Genomic DNA, 10,091 nt, shown 5'->3' with positions numbered 1-10,091 from the left:
ACTCCTAACACAGCTTTGCGCTAAGTTGGAGGGGAAAGGGGAAAGTCATGATTAGCATGGCTAATACCTAATCTTTTTTTTTTTTAATCTTGACATAAAATGACATGACAAAATCTTTCTATGTAGTTAAAATAAATCTACTTAGATACCTACTGTAAATCTTGTTGGTCAGACATTAACTTCGCAACTTTACTTGTTAAACTGGTAGGTAGGTATAGTGTACAGCTTTGATGCCATAACTTGGCTGCACTTTGGCATAGTACCAAAACTTGGACATGAATTTTAGAGTTAGTATCAAACATACAAATAGATATGCACTTACTTACACATAAGTATATTACAGACAGACGTGGTTGGTGGGATGATTTTATATTTAAAGTCTGACCGTAGGTCGTTGATTTAAGTACATATGTAAAAATCTTTGAGCCGTTTGTAATTTTGAAAATTTATATTTTTTAAGGAAATTTAATCTGAAAAACCATAGACACAGATAATTGAAAAATATGTAGAGCGTAGGTATAATTTACAAAATTTCATTGAGTTTGACTGGATAATATTCAAAATATAAAAATCAAACTTCGTTTGTATGGAGCGCGCTCCGAATATATTCCTCTTAACATTCATTCCTCGTTGTACATTCACACTTATATTTTAAAAAATCAACACCAACAGTATAGGACCTAGGGCTGCCAATGTTTCAGTATAAAGTCATTTTTAACCGACTTCGAAAAAGGAGGAGGTTCTCAATTCGTCGGTTTTTTTTAATGTATGTTCACCGATTACTCAAAGACCCCTGGACCGATTTGGATTTTTTTTTGACAATGGCAATTACATTCGATTTGACGATGATATTTCAAAAATCAGTAGGTAAGTAAAAAATATACATAATATTTTCACTTTCTTATATGAATAACTTTTGTTTAAATTAAAAAAATTACAACTAAACTTAAAACAAGCTTACCTTATTACTGTACAAATCATGCTCACGTGGAATGGTGCCAAGATACTGCATTTCCATGCTTTACAGCGAGGCTGATCCTTTCCTGAGTGACATGAATAGTTAAAAAAAAATACATTGGGAATTTTTCATCTTTTTGTAGTCCTTTTAGGCTTTTGCGGTAAAACTTGCCGAGCTATAAACCGAAAGTTTATCTTGACCAAGAACGAGCAGACGAGGAATACCAAAAGGTCTTTAGATTTCTGGAGTGGAGAGACAGTAGACATAATTATTTTCTGTAAGAGAGTTTGGATTTGATAAGAAGCGATAGAGTAGAGACGTAGATACATTTTGGGAAGTAGAGTTTTGATGATGACGATCAAAAATTTTTTTAGAGGTCATAATAATATTCAGAATTTGACAACCCTGAAAGAATCCCGAACCAAGTGAGATTGCTGTCAACATTAAATATTCAAATTTTAATCCCGGGTCTAAGCCCGATTTAGTTTCGACCTGTGGTTACTCCAAGGATTATAGGATTTAAATAATTTTATATAGCTTCTGTTGATTTGTATTCGATAGAAACTTCATTCAAAAGCAGACTTATTCTAAAGGTATAGAGTCTACTCTTACCTATACTAATTAATATCAGAATTGCTAACTAGTGGATGTCTCCAATCTTTTAAAGGTTTAAAAAATATATCAAGGTAGATATGCTACTGAAAAAAGCATATTACAAAATTGAAGATTATGTTAATGATAAAATAGCGTGGAAATCCATGCTCTTTTATTTGACTCGAAGCTCACTCCAGCAAAGTGCAAGACAGCAATTATTTTATAAATGGCAAAATATTACTTATTCGTATTTAAGTAAATCGAATCTTTATTCTAATTAAAACATTTAATTAAAAGATTTAAAAAATATATACCTTGGAGATTCAAGAAAAAAGGTAATATCTTAACTTACGTTAGTTTACAATGCTTTTACGAACAAAATTTTTGTGTAAAAAGCAGTAAGTTAATAAAACCTCTCAATAAAATCTTTAGGAACAAAGAAAACACAGGCAATACAAAACACGCTGCGTGTTCAGAATAATATGTAAAGTACTTACGTTTATGTATATTGCGTACAGTTTGAAAATTCAGTTTACTTGCCCAAATATTGTTCGTTGAAATTCTGAAGGAGCGGCCGTGTTACCTATGAGGAGTAAAGACACAGGTAGTATAAATAAAACAGCCCTATTGCGTAGATCATAAATATATATAATTACTAATAACATGCCTATCTGTTTAACATCTAACATAGAAGACAACCTTCAAAATAAAATGTCGTAAATACGAATTCACATAAAAATAAGGGGTGATATTTTACAAGACAGCTTGAACTTTGAAGATCAATTTCGGATCTCCAAAGGTGGTCACCCAACTTATTACCGACTCGGATAAACTTTGCTTAACCAGTTACAATTGATTTATATTGCAACTGGGCCACATCACTCTCACCGGCAAAGCTGTGACGCCAAGTGATTTAGCGTTTCGGTACGCAGTATGCTGTGAAGAATGTTGTGTGATAAGGAATACGGTTCTAATAAAAACTGGCTCCTTGCCAGTTAGCCATTCTCCATCTTAGATTGCAATTTGCACCGTCTTTATCAGTTAGATCCGTTAGATTGCAGCTGTCAAGAACTAAAATATTATGAAAAAAGCAGATAGATGCCTACTAATGGCTCATTAAACATGTAAACAAGAAATAAGTAGCAAGAAGTACAAAACTTTCCCAGCATGTTTTCATTCGGTAAATTCTGGTAAAGTCTTCAAACTTCAGTCGTTGATTCAAACTTTAGGCATTCCACGGTCTATGGATGGGATTTACTTATTTCTTATTCATGACGCTCTAGTAAATTTTTTGTTCGCATACATCATTATTATGGTTTTCTTTCGAAACAGTTTTATTTTATACGCAAACATGTACATATCAGCTAAAGCTTTTCAGTTTTTCTAATTTTTCAATATAGGTACTAATAATAAGTAAGCCACTTTAGGGCGATATTCTTTCGTAAAAGGCGTATTTCATGTTTCATATGTCGTTACTTCGTATTTCGTAAATTTTAAAATACAGAGTCCCACTCGTTTCAAGGAGTCCCCACTCAATAGGGTATCCCAAACTCTTTCTCATTCATTTTTCATGTTTGTCAGGAGGAACCTAGCCTGAAAGATTGTTTTTAAAATCTGAATATTATATATTTTTATAGCTATGGCAAAGTTTTGATATTTTCTGAATAAAATGGCTCTGTTTGACAGATGGACACGAAACTACAAGGGTTCTTTATTTTACAACAGTTTCCTAAGAAGCCGTGAAGTTTTTTTAGTAAATTAATATATAGTTTAGAGTCATGAGAAAAAAAATAAGGTATCTTATAGATATATTGTTATTATTCAGAAACCTTTTTTATTTATTCGCCAATATCCATCTACCCCGCCCTTATTCGTGCAGTGAGCCCTTGGGGAGCGGCGAACAAGTGCCACTAATACAATAATGGTTTGTTTAATCCATTTATCGTTTCACCCTCGGCTCTAATCCCATGCGGTTCAAATAGATCTGCTGTAGTTCTCACGTTTTATAACAGCGTCGAGTAAATAAATAAATAAAACTTTTAAAACTCTCTGAGTCTAAAACTTCTTTAGAATAAAGAGAGTTTTAAAAGTAATTTACAATTTTTTTAAGCTAAGTGTTATACTTGTTAACCATTTTTATGCTCATTTTGTAGTGTCGTCGACCTATTCATCTGGGTGAAATATCGATAGTAATAATTAAAAATCATCATATTAATCGTGCTTAGACCCGCTACTTACCTTATTAATTTGTTTTAATTATGTTCTGTCTGTAACAAAAATAAATAACAAATAATTAAGTAAACAACAAAATTTTAGATACGACCTTTTACTTGGTATAAACAAGTGTAAATTAAAAATTTATAACACCCCCGACAAGTGAAGGCATCTTGACAGCTTGACATAAATTTGTCAATTGACATAATATTAAGAACCTAACGGTTATCTAACCTTCTTTTCTACAAGAAAACTAGAAAAGAGCTGATAACTCTTAAACGGCTGAACCAATTTTTTTGGATTATAGCTAAGAACACTCTCGATCGAGCCACCTTTCAAACAAAAAAAAGTAAATTAAAATCGGATCATTCGTTTAGGCGCTACGATGCCACAGACAGATACACAGATACACAGATACACACGTCAAACTTATAACACCCTCTTTTTGGGTCGGGGGTTAAAAAAGAAATACACTCGCCAAATTGATAGCCTCCTTGTTTTTGTAAGTCGGTTATATAGTAATTATTCCAAAAACAAGTGTAAATTAAAAATTTTCAACACCCCCGACAAATCATTTTCAAATAAATATTTATGTATATCTAGGCAACGTCCATCTTGACAGCTTGACATATTTTGTCAATTGACATAATATTATGAACCTAACGGTTATGTAACCTTCTTTTCTACAAAAAAACTAGAAAAGAGCTGATAACTCTTGAACGGCTGAACCAATTTTTTTGGATTATAGCTAAGAACACTCTCGATCAAGCCACCTTTCAAACAAAAAAAACTAAATTAAAATCGGTTCATTCGTTTAGGCGCTACGATGCCACAGACAGATACACAGATACACAGATACACAGATACACAGATACACAGATACACAGATACACAGATACACACGTCAAACTTATAACACCCCTCTTTTTGGGTCGGGGGTTAATGAACGGATGTATCTTCAATAAAAAGTTCTACCTACTAAGTTGTTGACAAAGACCGTCCAGTGCGTTTCCCCCTATGATACCAGTACCGACACATGTCGGAGACATTAGCATTTATTATTTATTACCAAAATTTTTAAACTAAATCATAAGCATTGAAAGGATATGCACAAAGACAACTTAGTCTTGAAGAGATTTTTACCAGAAGTCCTAGAATTAATTACTATCACAGTTATTATGCTCCTCATATAATAGACCTATACACCTTGGCCTTGGCGTGGCCTTGCCCGCAGTTTACACTATACATTATACTGAAAGTATTTAAATGTAATTATTTATTACGGTTTTTTAAAAACCCCAAAGAATTTTTTCGATTTAAAAAACTGCTAACGCCATCTATCCTGTCACTCAAATAATACAACGTAAAAAGTCGTAACTACAACCAGCGCTACAGTTGTTTAGATAAGTAGTCAAAGTGTAGTTACATCACTTTTTGGTAGATGCCACTGGATGTTAGAGTTGTTCTTGTTCATGGAATGCAGGAAATAATATTAAATCTAGATATTAAAATACATATAATTGTCTGTCTGTAATTTCGAAATAACTAGGTACCTCATATTAAGCTCATATGATTATTTGTACAGTACTATAACTGAGTCATAAGTAAAGGAAAAAATCCAAAAATTGTGAATTTGTGGTTACATCACAAAAAATTATTAAAATATGTTCATGAACAAATAAAATTAGTATTTTCAATTTTCTAAGTAAGATATCTATACCCAGTGGGGTATAACCTGGACTTTACCTGTATATTCTAAAACAGATTTTTGTTTATTTTTATGCATACCTAATAGTGCAAAATGTAGAAAAAAAATACCGAGTACAGAACCTTCAGTGCACGAGTCTGACTCGCACTTGGCCGGTTTTTACGTTATTTAGATCTTGCAAGTACCACAGCTTGGTATGCGCTTGGCAAAGCCGTACGTGGGTAGGTAAATGTTTTTTACCTAAAAATTCGTACTTTACTTCCTAAAGTTCATCAGTATGTAAGTACGTACTACAGCTATGATATATCTATAGGTAGGTATTAGTATCACATAATACTTACTAACTCTACTTACGTAATATTATTATCCTTGCTAATGCGAAAGTGTGTATGTCGGTCTGGCTGTCTGTCTATCTACCACCTACCTTTATGTCTATCTACCGTTTTGGCCGCAAAAACCGCATTAACCGATTTGGATGTAATTTGGTACAGAAATAGGTCTGTGTGTGTGCATGTGTGTTAATTAGCCTGTGGTTAAATCAGGCCCTTCAGACAACAAGATGTGATGTGATGTAAATAAAACCGAACAATGTTATAATTTTATTACCTAAATTAGATAAATTAAATAAATTATTATATTAGCCTAAATCATAGTTCACTCTTCGGATATCAAAAGTGATAGGTAGATAGGTACCTACTTTAATTTGGTTCATACTTCATAACTTCCGACCACTGACCTACATCAATCAGCCAACCGTTTCGTTTGCTTGCAAAATATTTAGTCATCTTAAAATTTTATTATCGCAAAATTGAAAATTCTCCAATTATTGAGGTTAATATACGAGCAGGGATGTATCAATAAGCAAAATTATTTGATAGCTTATTTTTTTGAAAATCCCGTGGTAACTCTTTAATTTTTCAGGACAAAAATTAGTCTATGTCCGTTTCCTGGATGTAAGCTATCATCAAAATCAGTTCAGCAGTAATTGAGCAGTGGAAAGGTAGCATACACACACAAACATTGGCATTTTTCATTACCAAAATAGATAGGTACTAGATGATGTCCGCACCGTGGATTTAAATTGTTTAAAAATCCCATGGGAACTCTTTGATTTTCTGGAATGAAAAGAAGCCTGTCTGTCTTCGAAATCTCTGTACAGAATTTCGTCAAAATCTGTCGAGCAGATGAACCGTGAAAAGATAACAGACAGATAGACAAAGGTACTATCGCATTTATTATATTTATGGGTTTGGATTTAGTTTACAGTCTGTTGAACTTCCTAATTTTATTACCCGACTGCAGCAAAGCCAAAAGGAAGGGTTATGATTTTAGCAGTCTATGTATGTATGTATCCAGATTGTGTGTGTTTCACCGTAGTGCAGTTTTTTAACCCCCGACCCAAAAAGAGGGGTGTTATAAGTTTGACGTGTGTATCTGTGTATCTGTCTGTGGCATCTAAACTAATCCTAAACTAATCCGTAGCTCCTAAACTAATGAACCGATTTTAATTTAGTTTTTTTTTGTTTGAAAGGTTGCTTGATCGAGGGTGTTCTTAGCTATAATCCAAGAAAATCGGTTCAGCCGTTTGAAAGTTATCAGCTCTTTTCTAGTTCTTACCGTAACTTTCACTTGTCGGGGGTGTTATAAATTTTTAATTTACACTTGTTGCTATTGTATCGAGTGCGATGTCAAATGAAAGAGGAGAAAATTCTGAGTTCATAAATATAAATATCTACTACAGCATTGAAATATACCAAGCTACAGAAAAACAAGTTTACTGTAATATTTCAGCGTTTAGTTAGACGATCGCAGTTGGGTTTTAGTTTTCAACTTTTCTAGAGCAGTTTTTGTAATCATAAACATCATAACATGCCTGCCCTGTCTGAAAATCCTTCGCAGTTTTTTTGCGAAAGATTTTTCAACCGCTCGCTTTGATGATATTGGGAAATGCACGAAAACTGCATAAATTAGATCTCAACGCGCACGAGTTTTAGTGCGTATAACACTCACAAATAATGTTTTTTTTATTTTTTAATTAGTGATTAAGGTTTTATATAAGTTGATTTGCTCATGGGGGCGACATAATCACGAAGTGATTAAGCCCCATCACAAAATAAAGAATTAAAAAAAAAAAAAAGAGTTCCGTAGAGTCTCCTAACTTCAACTTATATGCCTAACATCGGCTAAAATTTAAAAAATTCAATTTTTTTTTTCCTTTTATGGAACTTTTATGGAATTGTAGTGATTTGGGAAGTATACATATTTAATCATGGCAACATTGCAATGTCATTTGTCAAAATATTGGTGGCCATTTTGTCACAATCGTGAGTAACTTCGGATCGCACACACGCTTCTTTTATACCGACCCCGAAAATTTGTGTCATTACTCAATACTGCTTGGAGGTAAGTTTTTTAAATCTTTACTACAGTTTACTCATATAATCCATTACCAAAATTAAAAAAATCATTCAGATATGTTCGTTAACTACAGAAATATTAGGGCAGACAATGTTAGGATACAATCTGTAATGTGATGTTTTTCTAACTTCGTCTGCCCTTAGGGTCGTCAAAATTAGAATAAGAACTTTTTTTTTATGTACTATACTTATATGAAAAAGTACCTGGTCTGTATTTTTTCTTACTCTATACCCTCTATACCTATTTAAAACTGTTATGTATCTGAATAATTACAAAAACGTAGATATATTGTATAAATAACTATGTATTTCCTACATAACAAAATGTAAAGTAAGTTGATAAAAGAGTTGATTTCTGGCGCATTTAAGGTGTTTTAAATTAATGTTTGATAATAAAAGGTTTCTTTAAATATAAAGTTACTAGGTTTTTCCTGCGGCGCTGCCTGCGTGAATGTTGTTTTTTTTATTGATTCCGCATGAACCATGGCTTTTTCACGATAAAAAGTAGCCTGTGTGTTAAGTCAGGGTATAATTTATTTCCATTTCTAATTTCAGCCAAATAGGATAAACAGTTGAGACTTGTGATGTAGGAGAACTCCTGAAGGAGTATATTTTATCCTGAAATCCACGGTTTCCGCGGGATTTATGATAAACCAAAATTCACGCGAGCGAAGCCGCGGGCAAAACCTAGAAATTTTATAAGAAAAAACTTTCATTAACAGACATGCGCCAACTAAAAGTGCTAGAAATGAACTCAATTTTTATATTTGAAGAAAATTAACAATTACAAAATATACCACTATTTTATATTTGCAATAGTTGATTATTTTAATTTTTTTACAGGTAATCCAAAAACTCTAGACATGAATCGAGAATTCGTAAAAAAGAAAAAACGATCATATACAGTTGCTCACAGCCAAGACATGCTGGATTTAGCATTAGAATGCCTAAGAAAAAGACAGTTTTACGATTACTACGATTAAAGTGTTTAATTCATTCATCATATTTCATTTTTATTTACGATACCTTTGTGCCACCCCTGAATTTAAGAACGATTTTGGACAAAGTACGCCCTAACTTCGTCTACCTAAATAAAAGTATAAAATATATAAAATTAAGAGGCATTAAGATAGTGTAGTTGGACTTTTGGATAATTTTATCTTATTTATATTTTTTTGATAAAATTAGCATTATGTTTAAAATTAATTTCCTATGCATAGATGAAGTTTGGAATTTCACCTTAACTTCGTCTATTTTTTTAACGGTCATTAGCTTGCCTAAACTATAAACAGTAGGTACACTTTCATACACACATAAAAAGAACTATTACCATTGGACGATGTTTGTCAGACGTAACAGATTTTTTTACATCCGATTGGCGGAAAATTTGAAAAAACGGTCAAAAGCAGACGAAGTTAGGGAACTCTACGGTTCTATGTAATTTTTGATATACATAATTTAATTGTTTTTTTTTTGTTATTAATGTTGCAATTAGATGTAGGTACTTAATAATATTATTCTTTTGCACGTTAAGTATATCATCGGTCTCAGTATTAACGGTAACCTATTGATAATGAATGATAATAATCGTTTGAAATCAAAATTCGAAACAACGCTTACTATTTAGATTTTAGATATTACAATTTACATGGGTAATTCAGGCTTCAGATGCTTCCGTACGCTCTATCATTGTTATTGAAATCTATATTAATTTAGCATACATAATATAACCATACTTCCACACTAATAGGTACATAACGCAAAAGTGTGCCTGTCTGTCTGTCTGCTAGCTTTTACAGCCATCCGTTAAATTTAATCGATCTAGAGAAATCAGAGTTAGCGTAGGTACATCCCGGGGATGGACATACCTATCTAGACTACCTTATGTCCCGGAAAATCAAAGAGTTAATTCCATATAAGAAGCCGCGGGCATCATTTATTTGGTATAGAGATACCTACCTAGGCTAATTTTTTTTGTCGCGGAAAATCGACGAGTTTTGTTTTTCCGCGACTTTTTTCAATTTTTTAAAAACCTAAATCTCCGCTGACATAGCCGCGAGTATGATAGGTATAGTAGAATCTATACTAATAAATAAAATTGGAGTGTATGTCTGTAATTTCGAAATAACTACCTCATATTAAGCTCATATGGTTATTTGAACGATACCATAACTGAATCACACGTTTTTAAAATTTTTGT

This window comes from Maniola jurtina, chromosome 9 (genome assembly GCF_905333055.1).
Source record: "Maniola jurtina chromosome 9, ilManJurt1.1, whole genome shotgun sequence".
Lineage (NCBI taxonomy): Eukaryota > Metazoa > Arthropoda > Insecta > Lepidoptera > Nymphalidae > Maniola > Maniola jurtina.
The sequence above is the reverse complement of the archived record's forward strand: the minus strand, read 5'-3'. Positions refer to the sequence as shown.